This window comes from Mastigoproctus giganteus, chromosome 7 (genome assembly GCF_048544385.1).
Source record: "Mastigoproctus giganteus isolate SK-2022 chromosome 7, ASM4854438v1, whole genome shotgun sequence".
Taxonomy (NCBI): Eukaryota; Metazoa; Arthropoda; class Arachnida; order Uropygi; family Thelyphonidae; genus Mastigoproctus; species Mastigoproctus giganteus.
In genome coordinates this window covers 49176785-49192356 of record NC_143581.1, presented here as the reverse complement: position 1 = coordinate 49192356, position 15572 = coordinate 49176785, and the positions used below count along the sequence as shown (strand labels likewise).

General features: G+C 34.5%; 1 protein-coding gene across 2 annotated transcripts in view; it reads left to right on the top strand.

Moving 5' to 3' along the window:
* Positions 1 to 7741: 7741 nt before the first annotated feature.
* The window catches only part of LOC150082882 (zinc finger homeobox protein 3-like), a 265556-nt gene continuing 257725 nt past the window's right edge, over positions 7742 to 15572 (top strand). For both annotated transcript variants that reach the window (XM_090377648.1, XM_090377652.1), the window contains exon 1: positions 7742 to 8451. The gene's annotated coding sequence lies outside the window, so the exon portion shown is untranslated. The remainder of the gene's footprint in view (positions 8452 to 15572) is intronic.

The following is a 15572-nucleotide window of genomic DNA, read 5'->3' as shown; positions in this document are numbered from 1 at the left end:
GTACTGTTCATGGTAATAAATAACAATGAATTATATATTGTTATTTTATCAATTATCACCATGGTTGACAAAGAAACTGGCTTTGTGTCATGGTGCTAGAGAGCAAACTTGCATATCTTAGTGTTCTGAAATGTTCTGAATTATGAATGCAATTAGTTTAAAAATTTATTGAATTCAAATTTTGATGTAGTTTCCAAATCCATATAAATTTTAAAATATTCAAAATAAATTAATAACAGTATTTGTAGTGAAGAAGGCTGGGAGACACCAATAACCTATGACAATCACCTACAATAAGATTATAACAAAGTTACTTAAATTCCAACAGCTGAAAAAACAAAATATACTGCATATCTCATGAGCCCCAGAGGAACCAAGTGCCCATAAGTCTGAGATCCTGCACCATTTCAGCAATGTTGTGCAATTTGTTGAACTCAGTCCACATAGCCGTCACACACTCCCAGTACCTCTTTTAACAAGTTTTTTCTTTTGATTTTCCCACTGAAAATTACAGAATCTCTGTTATTTATAACACAAACTGTAAAAATAAAGGATTAGGTTAAGCCTGTTCTTGATAATTATATGCATATGCTGAAAAACGAGAATTTAAAATTAGTGGTATCTCTCCTGTCCAATTATTGAAGCATGCACGCTTAACATTTTATGGGCAACATATCCAATCTTTACATTCTCTCGATTTGTGTAATGAAAATAGTGGCTGGCATAGAACTGTTGAAGCGCATGGTTTTTTGTTTAACTGACATTTTGCTCACATTTAGTCAAGATAACATTCAAAACTACAAGAGGTGATGAAAAATATTTAAAGCTATGCAGAAGGCATTTTATTTTCAAAAAAAAATTAATGTAATATTTATTAATGTAATATAAAAAATGAGATTTTCAGTCATGTTCAAAATGGATTGAAAAAAAAAAAAGCACAAAAAAAGTGACCAATTTATGCTATTAACTTTAAAATTAAGCTGCCACTTAAATGAAAGTTTAAATATAACTTAAATTCTGATTGGTAACGACTTTTCACATTTATGGGGAATATGTAACATCAACTCATTTAAAACATGTTTTTAAAGAACTGAACAAGATTTGTTATTTTAGAAATTAATGCAAGATGTTACATAAAGTTAAAAAAACTTTATGTAACATCTTGCATTAATTTCTAAAATAACAAATCTTGTTCAGTTCTTTAAAAATATGTTTTAAATGAGTTGATGTTAAAGAAGGCATCCTATTGTAGCTCAGTATTTATACTTTTGGCCAAAGAATGTTGGGTATCCACCATGTTTTAAAAAATATCTACAAAACATATCTGAAGTCCTGCCATTAGCAACAAAAATTTATATCACTGAAAAACTGAAGCATTAAAATCATATCATTTATACTAGTCTGTTTTTGCAGCAGCTGCTAAAGATTCACACACAATGTGATATTTAATTTGGTTTCAGTTCTATCACTTCTCAATTTTGGATAATTGATCCCCCAACAATTGTCCCTGAAAATGAGAACAATTATTCTGATCTGGAATAATTCTCATTTTCAAGGTCTGGAATATTATCTGAGTTCTATATTCTGGACAATATTCCAGTTTGAAACTCTTGAAGTTCTGCAAAAAGCTGTAGATATAGCCATATCTAATTAAATCTAAAGAAGCAGTTTCATACAATAAATGAAGTGACATTTTAATCAAATTCAATGACAATAACTCAAAAATCAAATTCTGAAAAAGGTTTAGTAAAAGTGTACCAATAATATTTAAATCCAAAATTTGGTTTAAAGGTCATAACACTGATATCAAAATTAGAAGTACCATATCTATAGAGTAGCTTCCTATTCTCTGAAATTCATTTAGGGCTATGATACAAGTTCAGAGAATATTAATAATTAAAAGTTACAGCTAAGTTTGAGGAAGTATCTAAACCTACCTTGGAAACTACACTTAAATATAGATTAGAGTGCAATTCATGAGGTAAGTTTAGTTATGTCTAGCTTAGCAACATTTAATTTGAAATTTCTTACTTAGAAATACTGATATTCAAAAGAAGTGATCCTACATCATTCAACCTTTTAAAATAAGTTTTTTTTTTGCATTCAATCTTACTGAGGGTTGAATACAGAAAAACAAATTATACCCTAACATACTTTGTCCCAAAAGTTCGTATCACGAAAGAGCTACATAGATCCATATTATGGATATGGCTTTATTTTAAATCTTCAACTTAGTATAAGGTTGTGGCTAAAAAAATAAATAAAATAAAATTTAGCATTCAAAATCAAGAGTGCATAAAAATTCTGACACAACTGGGAGCATTTCCTGATATTGATTTTAGTGCCTCCAACACACACACACTACTACCACCACTGGAATTCCTCAAAAAACATCTCTTTAAGGAAAGTTTTTAAACATCTGAACAAGAAGAATATTCCATTTGAAGGATCCCTTTTTCCAGCACAATCTTCACCAATAAAGCAGTGTGAACCAATGTCTTAATTTCTAGATTGATGATCAAAATTGATAAACACTTTATCGATCCCAAATTTGTTCTACTATCATTCTGACAGTTTCCTCATATTACAATATTTAACATGTTGTCATTGCATGACTGGACAGAGAACTGTTTTTTTTTTTTCTTCCTTCCTTCAAGAAATTGTCTCAAATTTGTCCCTTGAACACTGCAGACTCCTCCTCCAGTTTCTTGTAATGATGATTTTCAACTTCGGGCGGGAGTTTTCCCTCAATTTCAAGTTCATTATCCATTACAAATTTTTCACGCATATTTATATTTTTGATGCAAAACAACTTTAGTACTGTAAGATAGACAATTTACAACTGCTGCAATGATAGAAACACTATACAGATGCACTAGCATGCTTTATCATTGATCATGAGAGCAGTGCCTTACATGTCCCATCCTGGAACCTAGCTATACTTCAGAATTTCACAAGTTTAATTTAGGGGAGGGGGAGGAAGAATCAAAATTTAGCACTCATTAAATCCTACAGATATGTTAACCTTAAATAAAACCCCAAGGTTTAGATATAATTTTTATATCATTAAAAGAAGTAAACATTGTAATTTTCAACTTTAAAAAGTCATATTGCTTATTTATTGCATGCTACCAAACACTCTCACTTGAAATCCTGTTGAACTGTCCAGCACCCTATTATTTAAATTTACTGACATTTCTCACACTATCAACTATTCTATTCGATATAATTTTTTAAGTTTAATTATTATTATGACTACAGCATAGTTCCCTTCACAAATACTTATTTTGACTTTCTGAACTTAACAAGTTAAAGGTGGTCACCCTCCTGGCAATTTTTTTTTCTATTTATGAGTTAAGACACTATTTAACATTTTGCCTCAAATGCCATTTTCATTTAATAATAAGCAAAAGAAAATAAGAAACCTTTGAAATTTTGCAGGTAATCTTAGACATAAGTGACCAGCTCCATAAACTTTAAATTTTTATCTTCAGTTCAGGAACTGGTTTCCTTAAAAGACAGTTAACCAATTAGCCAAAGTCAATTTTCACAGAGAATATTTAACTCAAAAGTGATGGCCACCTCCATCACTACCAGAATTAACATTAGTCTGAGATGAGTTAGTAAAACTTATCACCAGTTTCCTAAGTCATTAAATACCTTAATTAAGGAGAAGTCTAGAGAGTAACTAAGTTACTGTGCTTTTATTGTTTAAAGTGCAAATTATGATATTTCCTTCAACTGGTTTCATTTCCTGTATTTCTAGATTCCTATGTGTGTTTGGTTGTTTTTTTTTTTTTTTTTTTTTTACAAAGTCTTCCTTTAACTTATACGGGATGTTCTCTGACATGCATCAAATGATTTAAAATTCTAATTTTTTAAATATTTGACAAAATTTGAGGCACTTGACTCCAACCAACAATAACTAAATTTTCTTTCATGCAAGTATTTCTCAGTTGGAAAGAACAAATAAAATGACTATAAAGATGCTCCCAGTTCCAAGTACTTCACATATACTGCCAAACCTGAATATCCTATATATAAAAATATAAAAATACTATCAAAATTAAACTATTCTTTATAATCATTTGATATTTTCTTGTCTCTGCTTCAATTGTGCAAGACACAAAAATGCTTTTTTATAACTAGCCATTAATCAGGTCTCTTTTTTCATATAGGTAACAAAAAAAATCAGATGGAAGATAATCCTGGTAAATATATAGGTTGTCTTTTGCATTATAAAATTCACAAACTCATTTAAACTGACTAGATGTCCTGCTTTTGGCAAGACAGTTAAGTTTTTTAATCTCTATCCTGCATTTCTTTTATGTCCCATTTTGTTCAAATTTTTCTAATAATATCCCGATTACATCTACCTCCCTTCACAGCAGGCCAGACTGAACTGTCAACTTTATTAACTTATCAATTTCTATTCTACAAATTTTAGAATTAGCAATATCAATTTTAAAATTAATAATCAAATGAAACTCTTATACCACCTGATTATATATATTAAGAATTTTACTGAGCAATACAGGGATGTAATGGAGGGTATACACTGTATACCCTCTGAATTTTTTTTTTAGGTGAATAATGTATACTTTCTAGTTTTTGAAAGACTTGGAAAAAAAAATATTAAAATTTGATTACCAAAATACATAATATGTTAAAAAAAATGCTTTTTTTATTCTATGTGGCTGAAGCAAATTTGATTAATAAGCCTGACATGTGCAGTATACTCTTTTTTTTTTTTTTTTTGTAACATTCATAGAGTATATCTGCTAATTTTATGACTACAGCACTGCCTCAATACCTACTCTTAACTTAAAAGGCTATATCTCAAGACATACATCATGTGTAATGAAGCTGCCCTTGTGTTTCTGCGTGCAGACACACACAGATGCAGAGGTTAAAAGCAACAAGTAAATTTTAGCATATAACAAATCAATAAGAAAAAAGCATTTTTATTTGAAGTTTGTAGAATTTCTTTGCCAATTATTAGAAACGATATTTAGTAATAAAATAATTACTTTCAAAAATGTAATATTAAAGCCTTGGCCAGGCACCCTTGAACTGCAGTCCTGGGTACCATTGCCCCATCTAACATGAGGTCTGCATTTTTGTGCTCCACGTATTGGCTTATGTAAGCATTCTTTGCTGCATAGCTCACTTTTCTGTCTACTATATCCTTGCATATTTACAAAAATAATTTGCCTTTAGTTTTCATCTATGAATTCTGCTATTAATTTAATTTTATATTTTTAGTAATTATTGGACTGCCTTTACACATGCAAAGAAATTTAAAGTAGAAACCATTTTATGCTTTATCCTCCACTGTAAGTGGAGGATATCATTATTTGTGATGTGCATTTTCACCTATTTTTCCTGACTGCTGGATGGGGGTTTTTGTGTACAGGTTGTCAATGTAGGGACTACAACAATTCAACTCAGCCTTTTGTTGGGTTGAAGAATACAGACACATTATATTTGTTTGCTGGCTGTTCTGCCCTGTTAACTTTTCCCAAGATAAGGTATTAGTGGTCAAAATGGCCATTTTATCTCTTACCAAGTATTATTTTCATTTATGTATAATGCCACAACTTCCATCATCATTTTTATTAAGTGGACATTTTTTATCCTTTCTCTAATTTTGATATTGCAGTTTGCAATGAACTTTAAAAGCTGGCAAAAAGAAAAAAAAAAAAATACCATACCAACAGGCATTTTTTAAGAAGTTTTCACTTCTGAATTTTCTTCTATACATAGGTGGACATTACTTTTTATTTTTTCTCTTCTAATTTATCATTATAAACTGTGCTGGCAGACATATCTTGGTAGGTTTTTGAGTTATTTCTAATGTGTTCAGCATTTGCAAGAATTTCCCATAGACCTTATTTTTCTCTATGCAGTATACTGAGCAGGGAAGACAGAGTTCCTCATTCTTCCTACATCTTTCTCCCTTAAGTGAACTGTCAAATATCTGAAAATGCCTTTCACCCTCCACCATTTGCTGGCTTATTTTATAGAAGTCTATTTCATATTCAAAAATTCCCATCATATTGCAACACTCCTAAATCTTAAATATCTTCAGAACCCAGCTGCTAATAAATATAAAAAGTCAATTAAGCAGGAAGTAGCATAAATTAAGACTTAATAACATGGCTATTGAACTTTTACAAATTAAAAATTAACCTTTATGAAATGCTAAATACCTTTTAAAACTGATTATATGGATGGAAAACAAATTATCAGAATCAATGGAAAAGAATCATCTTAGCAGATATTTTGGAGTATTCACTTATACATGCGATCAGTGTCTGCAAGAATTTCCCCACATACCTTATTTTCCCAAGTGGTAAACCTACTGAGAAGCATACCTCCTTATATACTTTTTAGATCACTAAATTTATGGGAGGATGTATTCTTTCTTACAATGCCAAGTTAATATATGACAGCAAATGTACTGAACTGGTATAACAAGGTTGCTATGTAACTGGTTACTCAGTTTGTCTCTCCTCATGTCTCAAATGTAATTTTTTTTTTTTTTTTTTTTTTTGTTGTTGTTATCCTACCTGTACTAACTTTCCACCTCCAACAAAAGGAAATCTTTTTATTCAGAGTTTATTCAGACAATATAACAAACTTAAAAGAAACCACATCTAAGCATTTTAAGAGCCTGAGGAGTGAAAATGCCTGGCTATAAATACATTCTGTTACCAGTTTGTCATCTGTTCAAACTTTAAAACGTTGTATAATTTTAATTATAAGGACAGACGAGTCAAATTACCAATGCTTGCTTTTTTTCCACCTCTTTTTTTCAACATTGGGTTTTAGCTGTGAACATGGTAGCAACTTTGTACAACATAAACACAAGCCAAAGGGCAATATCAAATTCGGCATTCCACTGAAAAAGCAGCTGTGAAAGTCCAAATTTCGAGAATTAAAAACTTACAATAATGAGCTAGTGAATGAACATAAAGCAAAACCATACTATTTAAATATTAGTGAAATAAAAATGATACAAATGCTTTAATATTACTGCACTTCAAGAGATTAAACTAATACGTTCTCAGGGTAATTGTTTAAGAGCCAATTTTATAGCATACTTGCTTAATCCTGCGACAAGTAATATCAAAATTAGAATGGGACTTTCCCATTTTAATTGCAATACAGTACTTTTAAAATATTCTCGAAAACAATTAGCGATAAGCGTATCATTTCATATGGATAAAAATGTCAATGTGAGTGTGATCCTCTCAAAACTGTTTATTCTATAGATACTAAAACGTTGGAAACAGCACTTGCAAAATCGCAGAGAAAATAAACTAGTGAAGCACAGAACGTTCAACAACAAATCCACCATATTTCTTAACACTAAACGCGAGGAAGCGTCAAGCTGTTATAAAAACAGCGCTTACAGAACATTTTAATAAGATCTAGCATAGCAATACGTGACGAATGATTACAAAAGCCAAGGGGGTTGATTAACATTTAATTGTACATTCGCCTCATTAATGTAAAACCCTCTATAATCCGCATTTCACTAACTAGCTTACCTCCACACACTCGCAGACGCCATAACTGTTTACCCACCATTCCATTCGCCGAGGTGACTACTTGACGCATGCGTATTACAATCCAATTAATTTTTGAATAATTAATTAGTACAGTAAAAATACTCTGTCTTCTCACACCGATATTTTCACGGCCGCTTCTCTGGTCGAGCGTCCGAAAGCTCCAGGCAAATAACGATTGTCCCGAAGAGGAAGAAGCAATTGTATGCTTTACCCAAGACGCTTGCAGTATTATCAAGACTGGCGGAAAACTCGAATAACAAGAGCAGTGAGTTAGCTTAGAGCATGAGGAGGGGAGCTTGGTATGAGTCACATCTCTCACGGCCATTTTTAGTCAGATTCGTGCGTTAATTAGGGAGCTGCATTAGTCGCCTCGCCAGCTGTAACGGCGCGTCTGCTCACCGTCCGACTCCAAGGAGATGTCACTGAAGGTCTAGCGGGAAACGTCAGCCCGTGAAGCTCGTGGCAAGTATCGATTTTTCGGGCCGACGTAGTGGATCTGATAGCCTCGTTTTTGCCACACCATGTGTCACATTTTCATCGCGCACTACTTCGCCATCCTGTGAAGAAGGCATTAATTCGCCCATTGTTAATGACTTGCGTCGGGATTTGCCGCCCTTTCAGTGGACACAACGGGACAACGCCGCTAGTAGTGGACAAGCAGCAAGAGAGGGAGTCTTTTGTCTTAGTCGCTGACCCTGGTCAAATAGTGAGAAGGGCAACAGCGTGTTGGAAGTGTGAGAGGGCGGTTAAAAAACGCACGCCAGGAGCTCAGCCGTCTTGCGTATTCATATTCTTCGCAGTGCTGCTTTCTGAGCGCGTGGGGTGCGGGCATATGGCCGCTGCCTCCGCACAGTTGTGCCAGAGTACGAGCGTGGTAAGTGGATTTTGTTTTAACCCTAATGAATAAACATTTATCTTGAGACTAGTTAGCGTAGATGATTTTTAACTAAGTTCACACCGTACGTGTCGATTAATTTTATTTGTTTACCAGTAAACTAGGCTTAGGGAAGTAAGGTTTATTAACGTGTGCATATTAAGGATAAATATCTACCGGGTTCAACAATCTAAAAGCCATAACTTCAATCTACACACACACCGAAACAAAGTGAGAGAATGGTGAAAAGTAAAGAAATTGGATCACCGTGCAAGTTTACCTTTTGTCATCGAGTAGTGATCAAAGCCGAGATGAGATTCGGAGTTTAACCTTTGAAGTCTTTACGTAATTTCTTCGGAATCCCAACGTCCATTGTACTATCTTAAGTACCACTCGATTTCCGAACTTCCGTGATTTCAGCCTCCCTAGAGGTGCCGACATGAACGCACATGGTCTGCTACCTAACCACGGACAACTTACGGACCACCAGCAGCCGGTTGTAGCCGGACGGGGTGCGGGCAACTATGACGATGAAACATCGGCTCCTTTGATAGTCGAGAAGAGCGCTCAGGACGAAAAACCGTAAATGTTCGTGTCCAGTCAACCCTGATCATTCTGACGGTTTTTAGGGATGCCGATTTCGTCTTGGGTTTCCACAGAAGAGTGACACGGGATCCATAAGTGATACGAAAGCAATTCTCTTCGTACTTCGGTAGCTCGTTTAGTAGCTAAGCCTAAGTTCAACCTACCTGCTTGTTCCGGTCGTCTGGTGTTTTCCGTCCATTACCAGAACATCGAGTGTCACCGACCACATCAAAACACCCCCAAAATATCCCGTACGCGTAGTCACGGTGGCGTGAAGTGTGTTGAAACAGCGCGTGACTCACTAACTGTAGTATATAACGGCAATGGACGCTGGCCTGTCTGTAAACCGCCCGGCGATAGCTTAACGTTGGAGCCGCAGTACCATCCAAATTCAGAGGATAGCAAGAGCAGTGTCTATTGGCTGCCAACTGTGCACTTGCTGCTTTGGGTGTCCCCCACAGCACAGTAGGGTTTGGGCTACTGCTCTCTTTCTCTCACTTCCTCTTGCCGTCATCCACCAAATGCTCTCTCTCGCTTTCTCTCTCTTCGTGCGCTTCCCAGAATAGGTCTACGTTAGTTGTTATAGTGTGCCAGCGGTTGTCGGTTTAGGGAATTTCATTTCCTACTGGATTTCCGGTCCGTTGATGCTATGCTCCCTTGCAGTGAGAAAGTTGTACAAAGAAAGTGAACCATTTGAATGCGGTTGACTATTTCGAAACAGCATCTGTAGTTAAGAATGTACTCTCATCTGGATAATGTATATTGTCTATAAGTTAGGCCTATTTTAAAAAAAATTTTTTTTTTTACTAATCTATCTTTGGCCTAATTTTACCATACCGAAAATAAAATTTGTTTCCAATGATCATTCCAGGGCTGTAAAAATCTCTGTTAGGGTACGAGGGGACGATGAAAGTAGGGGCATTTCAAGACATGCAGATTTTTGATGTTTTATGTAAACGAGTTGAGGTTAACTGTTTGCGCCCTCTGGATTCCATCACTCAGTCATTAAAAAAATAAACATTTGTTGCCAATATTAGCTAATCTGATAAAATAAGCATATTATTAATATGTGTATATAAAAATTGGCACAATCTGACATGTATCCTTTTTGGATACGGTTGCGCAATGCCCCGTGTGTACATATTGAGTAGGTTCTTGCTTGAAAGAAAAGCCAGTACAGAAATGGAGATTAGATGCTTTTAGGCATACTAAAAGCGATTTAGAAAATGATTTAAGATTTCAGCCTTGACTGTGTACGTAGTTAAAATGCATAGATATGAACGTTTACCAGATGTGTAAAGAATTTTAAATGTATATGAATGGCTAGTAAACAGATGCCTTGGCCTAATTTTTATTTGCACGCATCGTAACTAATGCTTATCCTGTGTCTATTAATCAGGTATAATGTCATATGACAGTAATTCTTTTTAACAGTGTCATAGTTCGGAACCGGCCTTTTCCTTATTTTTACGTTTAGGATAATTCGCTAATAACCTTAAAAGTATTTTAAATTTCCCTTGCATCATTTATCCATTATAGCACTAAATGAACTTATAAACAAAGGACTGAACTGTATATTAAAACAATCCAGGCTTATTACAGTCTTATTTAGGTATTAGAGGTTGGTAACCAAACTTGGAGTAGTGGGAAAGGATGAATTTGAATTTTTAATTTAAATATTTTAAGCATATGCAAATTTCATTTACGTAATTCACGTATCATTGGTCACGCGTTAACGTCTGCTTCAGTTTGTGAGACATCATTTCCTTAACCGTTGTATTTTAAAATATCTTCTGCAAGAAATTTTAATCTTTTTCTTGAACTTCTTTTGCTAATGCTCTTCGCAGTTTTTTTTCTTCCTCCTACACTTCTCCGGGCATCCTCTCATCCATGAGATCAGCTTCCTTTCTCCCGCACTTCCATCTCGTTAAGCTGTCACTCCACCTTAAATCCCAAATGTTCCGTTTTTAAACTCGAGCATTTTAAACTACTCCTCCGAACTGTGTCGCCGCCATTTTGCGCACACCCAGGCCATCTTTAAAAGCGTCTAGCGGTCTCAAGACAAGGGCATCTGCTGTGTACTGGCATTATCCCCTGTACGCGATTGACAGTTGGAGCCATAAACAAGGGGGCGACTTCGCCAATAAAAACCCAGAGTCATTTTAGGTGCGAAGCTGAAATGCACGCGCCAGCAAATGCAATGCTAATGGACAACGCTGCCTTGTCTCGGCCAGCCAATCTGGGTGCGAGTTCAAACATTCATTTAGAGCCAGCGTTTCCCCCCCTGCTATTTGAATATCATAATGAGGCCAGCTCCCATAGCAACATTCTGATGACGACCAATCATTTCATTCTAGCCCAAGGCCGAGTAGCGAGCTATGCTACCAGAGCAAGGTATGGTTCCGCTGTTGCTTGCTTATTCCTTCGTCGCCCGTATCACAGTTGGAGACTGTGTGCGTGCATGCGTGAATGTGAGTGTACATGCGATTCTGTTGGTGTGTGTGTGTGCGTGCGTATGTGTGTATGTATATATCAGTGCGCGCACGCGCGTGTGTTAGTGCCCGTGATTGTCACTGAGTGCACGCTTGGCTATGTGTATGTATATATATATATACACAACAGCATGATCGCTGTGAGTGAATATGTATATATACATACACATAAATAAAAAGTGTGTATGTGTATATCAGTGATATATACATACACACGTGTACAGTATATGTATGTCAGGGATCTCGCCGGCTTCTTGTCCATTGCATGCTGTGTGGGGTTGGGGGGTTGGCCGTAACGCCCCTAGCGGCTGTGGGGAAGCGGAAAGCGAATACTTTTCACTGTATTTTGAAGATTTTGTAACTACCTGGGGTTATGGAGGGATTCGGAAACTTTTTTAGTCTCGTACAGCGCATGAGTGTTCGATTACAGTGCGGGGATATAGTGGATAGCCATTTTTCAGCAGTGTTACCTTTTGTTTAGGTTAAGAAATTTCCGTTGTTCGAAGTGTTTCTACTATGCTGTTTATCGCAGCCTACCTCGGTATGGATTATGGTTCTATTTGGTATTTAATATGCACCTATTTTTCATAATTGTTAATTATTCATAATTTTGATTTAAATGTAAAATTTAATGTGGTGATTAAATTTAGAAATGTAAATTAGGTAGTTTTGAATTAATGAAAAAACATCCCTCTTTAAATGAAATTATGTGTAGGACGTTTTGTGGTCTTATATCAGCCCACCCAGATAACTGATTTGTTTCGAAAATTAATCGGTGAAGTAGGCGGCCATTATCAGTGCATATTAGAATACATGCAGTTTTTGCCAGCTTCGCTCTTGAGGAAGTCATTTTAATCACGTGATTCTGCTCATTTATAATTGCTCTTACAACTACACCTTGATAATGACCAGAAATTTCCTGCGTTTCCCACTTAAACGTTGGCGCTTTTGTTGGACTTTGTTTTGGTGCAAACATATCTTATCAGTAAAGAACTTATGGCCTTGAATAACAGTAATATTATTTTGAATTTATGCTTGTTAGTAAAACTTTATACTAATTTGAATTTTTTTTTTTAAATTAACATAGCAAGGTAAGATTGATATGTTTTTACTTTGGCTTTATTCCGGTTTGTTCTAGCTGAACGTTGAAATAAAATTAGTAACTAGCACTTATTGATTTTTTTTGAATAACTGCTTGGGTTTAATTTTCGTGTTGCAACATTAAGCGAGGTATGGCGCTTGCTGCATCTTTTCGTCTGCGTATCGAGAATTGTAACAGCAGCGCTAGATAGTTTCGTAATGTGTACTAAAAAATTAAAAGCTCCGATCATAATTATTTCGAATATAAAAGAGTGTAAAATTCTACAATATTGTAAACGGAAGTAAATAAAAATGGATAATCTAAATGATGCGCCGTATTTAGCCATCCGGTTTACAAGTGACATGCGCATTCTCCCAATGAGCAAATTGTATCCATAGCAGAATATTATTTCGTATTGTTATGTTTATTTTTTACGCTAAATATCAAACTGAACAAGTAGATATTTTTGTTTTCTCAATAGCCTGCTTTTTTAAATTTTTATTTTCAGTAGCAGAGAAAACTTTCAGTAAGTTGTAAAGATAATAATAATACCAGATTTTAAATTACTAACAGTGGCCTATTACAGACATTCGATGGGTTCATATTAGATTTGTTGGATACCTTACATTCTAAAAAAAACTATGCCACTTTAATATACAATTACAAAATATCTAACAGTATGTATAGTAATAGAACATTAAGTCAAACATTTCGTTTAGCAATTATTGTGAACTCTCAGTGTAGTTTTAAATCTTATTTTAAGAGTATACCTTAAGGTTAAGTTTTAAAACTGAAACTGAACTTTTAAATAATAAGCCATTACATTTTTGGTTTTACTTTCAGATGCTAGGATAAATATTGCTTATTAAATATTAGGTTACAAATCTTTTTAGTTAACAGTGCTTCCGAAATATAAGGGATCCATAAAAGACTTTTTTCAAACCTCATGTATTGAAAATAATACTAAATCAGATCTAAAGGTGTTTTGAAAGATTAGATTACAAATACTGGAAGAAAATGAAACATTCCAATAAATATTTTAGAGTAATAAAGTAAACTAATAATGCACAGTTAACTATATAATGGGATTATTAGTTCATAGGTGCCTAGAGTGATTAAGCTCACCAAATAATGTTCTTAAATCGCTGACTTAAAATTTCAAAGTCTAGGCATTAAATTTCTTAACTTTTTGATGTGTATTGTTTTTAATATATGCATCACATTAGTTTACCAAGAATGCACAATATGCGTAGTATGCATCTCGTAAATAAGTAATATGCATTTTTTTTTTTAACAAGTCTCTGGTGTTAAATAATTTTTCATTTACTGTATTAGGTAAGGCGAGTGCAGATGGTCTTATGATTCAAAATCGAAAATTTTAATTAATATAAACCGCATTATATAACACTGTAGTAACACTTGATTTAAAATATAATTTCCAAAGAAAATTCCGATCCACAGAGGTAAAATTCTTGTCTGTCTTGTTAACTCCTCTGACTCTATGGGGCGGTCCCGGAGTAAATACAAAACTAATTTCTTAGTTTACCCTATGGTTGTCGCCAAAGTTTACGTATGATTAATTGCTACTTTTCATATTTTGATTTTATCGACCCCTCCGCTTTAAATTCTTGGCAATTGTACCTGTCCAGAAATAAAGGGAACTGGTAATTCATGTGCCACTCATAGACTCAGTTCAACCTTCAAAATGTTCTTCACTAAACGAATTATTGAATGTCATGTACCTCGTACTTAATTCTTTATTTTCTGTATCATTCAAAAAGTGGAAAACGATTTTATTTGTGGCTAATTGAATCTTTGTGATTATTGGTTTGTATTGAAACTTATGTTTAATTTTACCCTCCAAATTTTCTCTTAAAAATCTGTAGAACCGGCATCTAGATATTAAGAACGTATATAAACGTACGCGGACACGGTTGCAACCGTTGCGAGATCGAACCCATACACATACAAGCAAAATATTCATGGTCCATTAAACTGTTACGCTAGTTTATCGGCTGCCAGAAAGCAGTTTACGATGAATTTGGGAGGTTTCTCTGGTGTTTTGCGGCCGTTAGTGCGGGGAAAAAGATATAAACCGAATAGTTTTTAACATAGTTAGTAGTCAGATGTTCAGGGACAGAGTTATGCACCTGCTCCTACAAAATACAGTAATATTGTAGTCTATCTTATGAACTTCTGTGGCCTATGTGATATTAGTAAGGGAGACAAGAACTGGGGAGCGCAAATATAAAATCTCAGGAAATAACAGATGGCATCTCATGAAGTTCACTTATTTTTATATTTTTGGCCCGTTTCCTTGTAATATTTCCTTTACTAATATTAACCAGAAAAAAAAAAATCAGCTTAAAAATGCACCACGTGTATTTAGCTATAATTTTGAAAATAACAGTTTGAGAATTAAGTTTCAAGCTGTTTATTTTTACTGGTGTGCAGCTGAATTGCGCAATAGCATTGACACATGGTCGTCACTGTGCGATACCGATCTTTCAAATTAATAGCACAGTTTAAATTTTTGGGCAAGTGTTCAAAGAACCAGATATCTGTAAACGTGCATTAATAAGAAAGAATTGGATGGCAACTCAGATAAAACAGATGGTACGCAAATATTATCTGAGCTTGGAAATCAGTGCCCGTGTTTCAAACAAAATTCTGAATCCTAACCAGGTTTTAATACGTGTAAAATTAAAATGTTATTAGTGGAAGCGGGGTAATTCTAAGATGCGCATATAGAAAACACAGTTGCGTAACGTGTTCAGGTCCAACAGATTGTATGGGATTGATGGAAACCTGTTGAACACACATATTACATGCTTCAGAGCCTCCATGAACAAATGGGTAAAACCCTTCTGTACTTAAATACAAAAATATTCATTTATTTTCAATAATCGTCTTGTAATACTTTTAAAAATCTTTTATTTTGTGCACAAATGTCTGATTAGCAA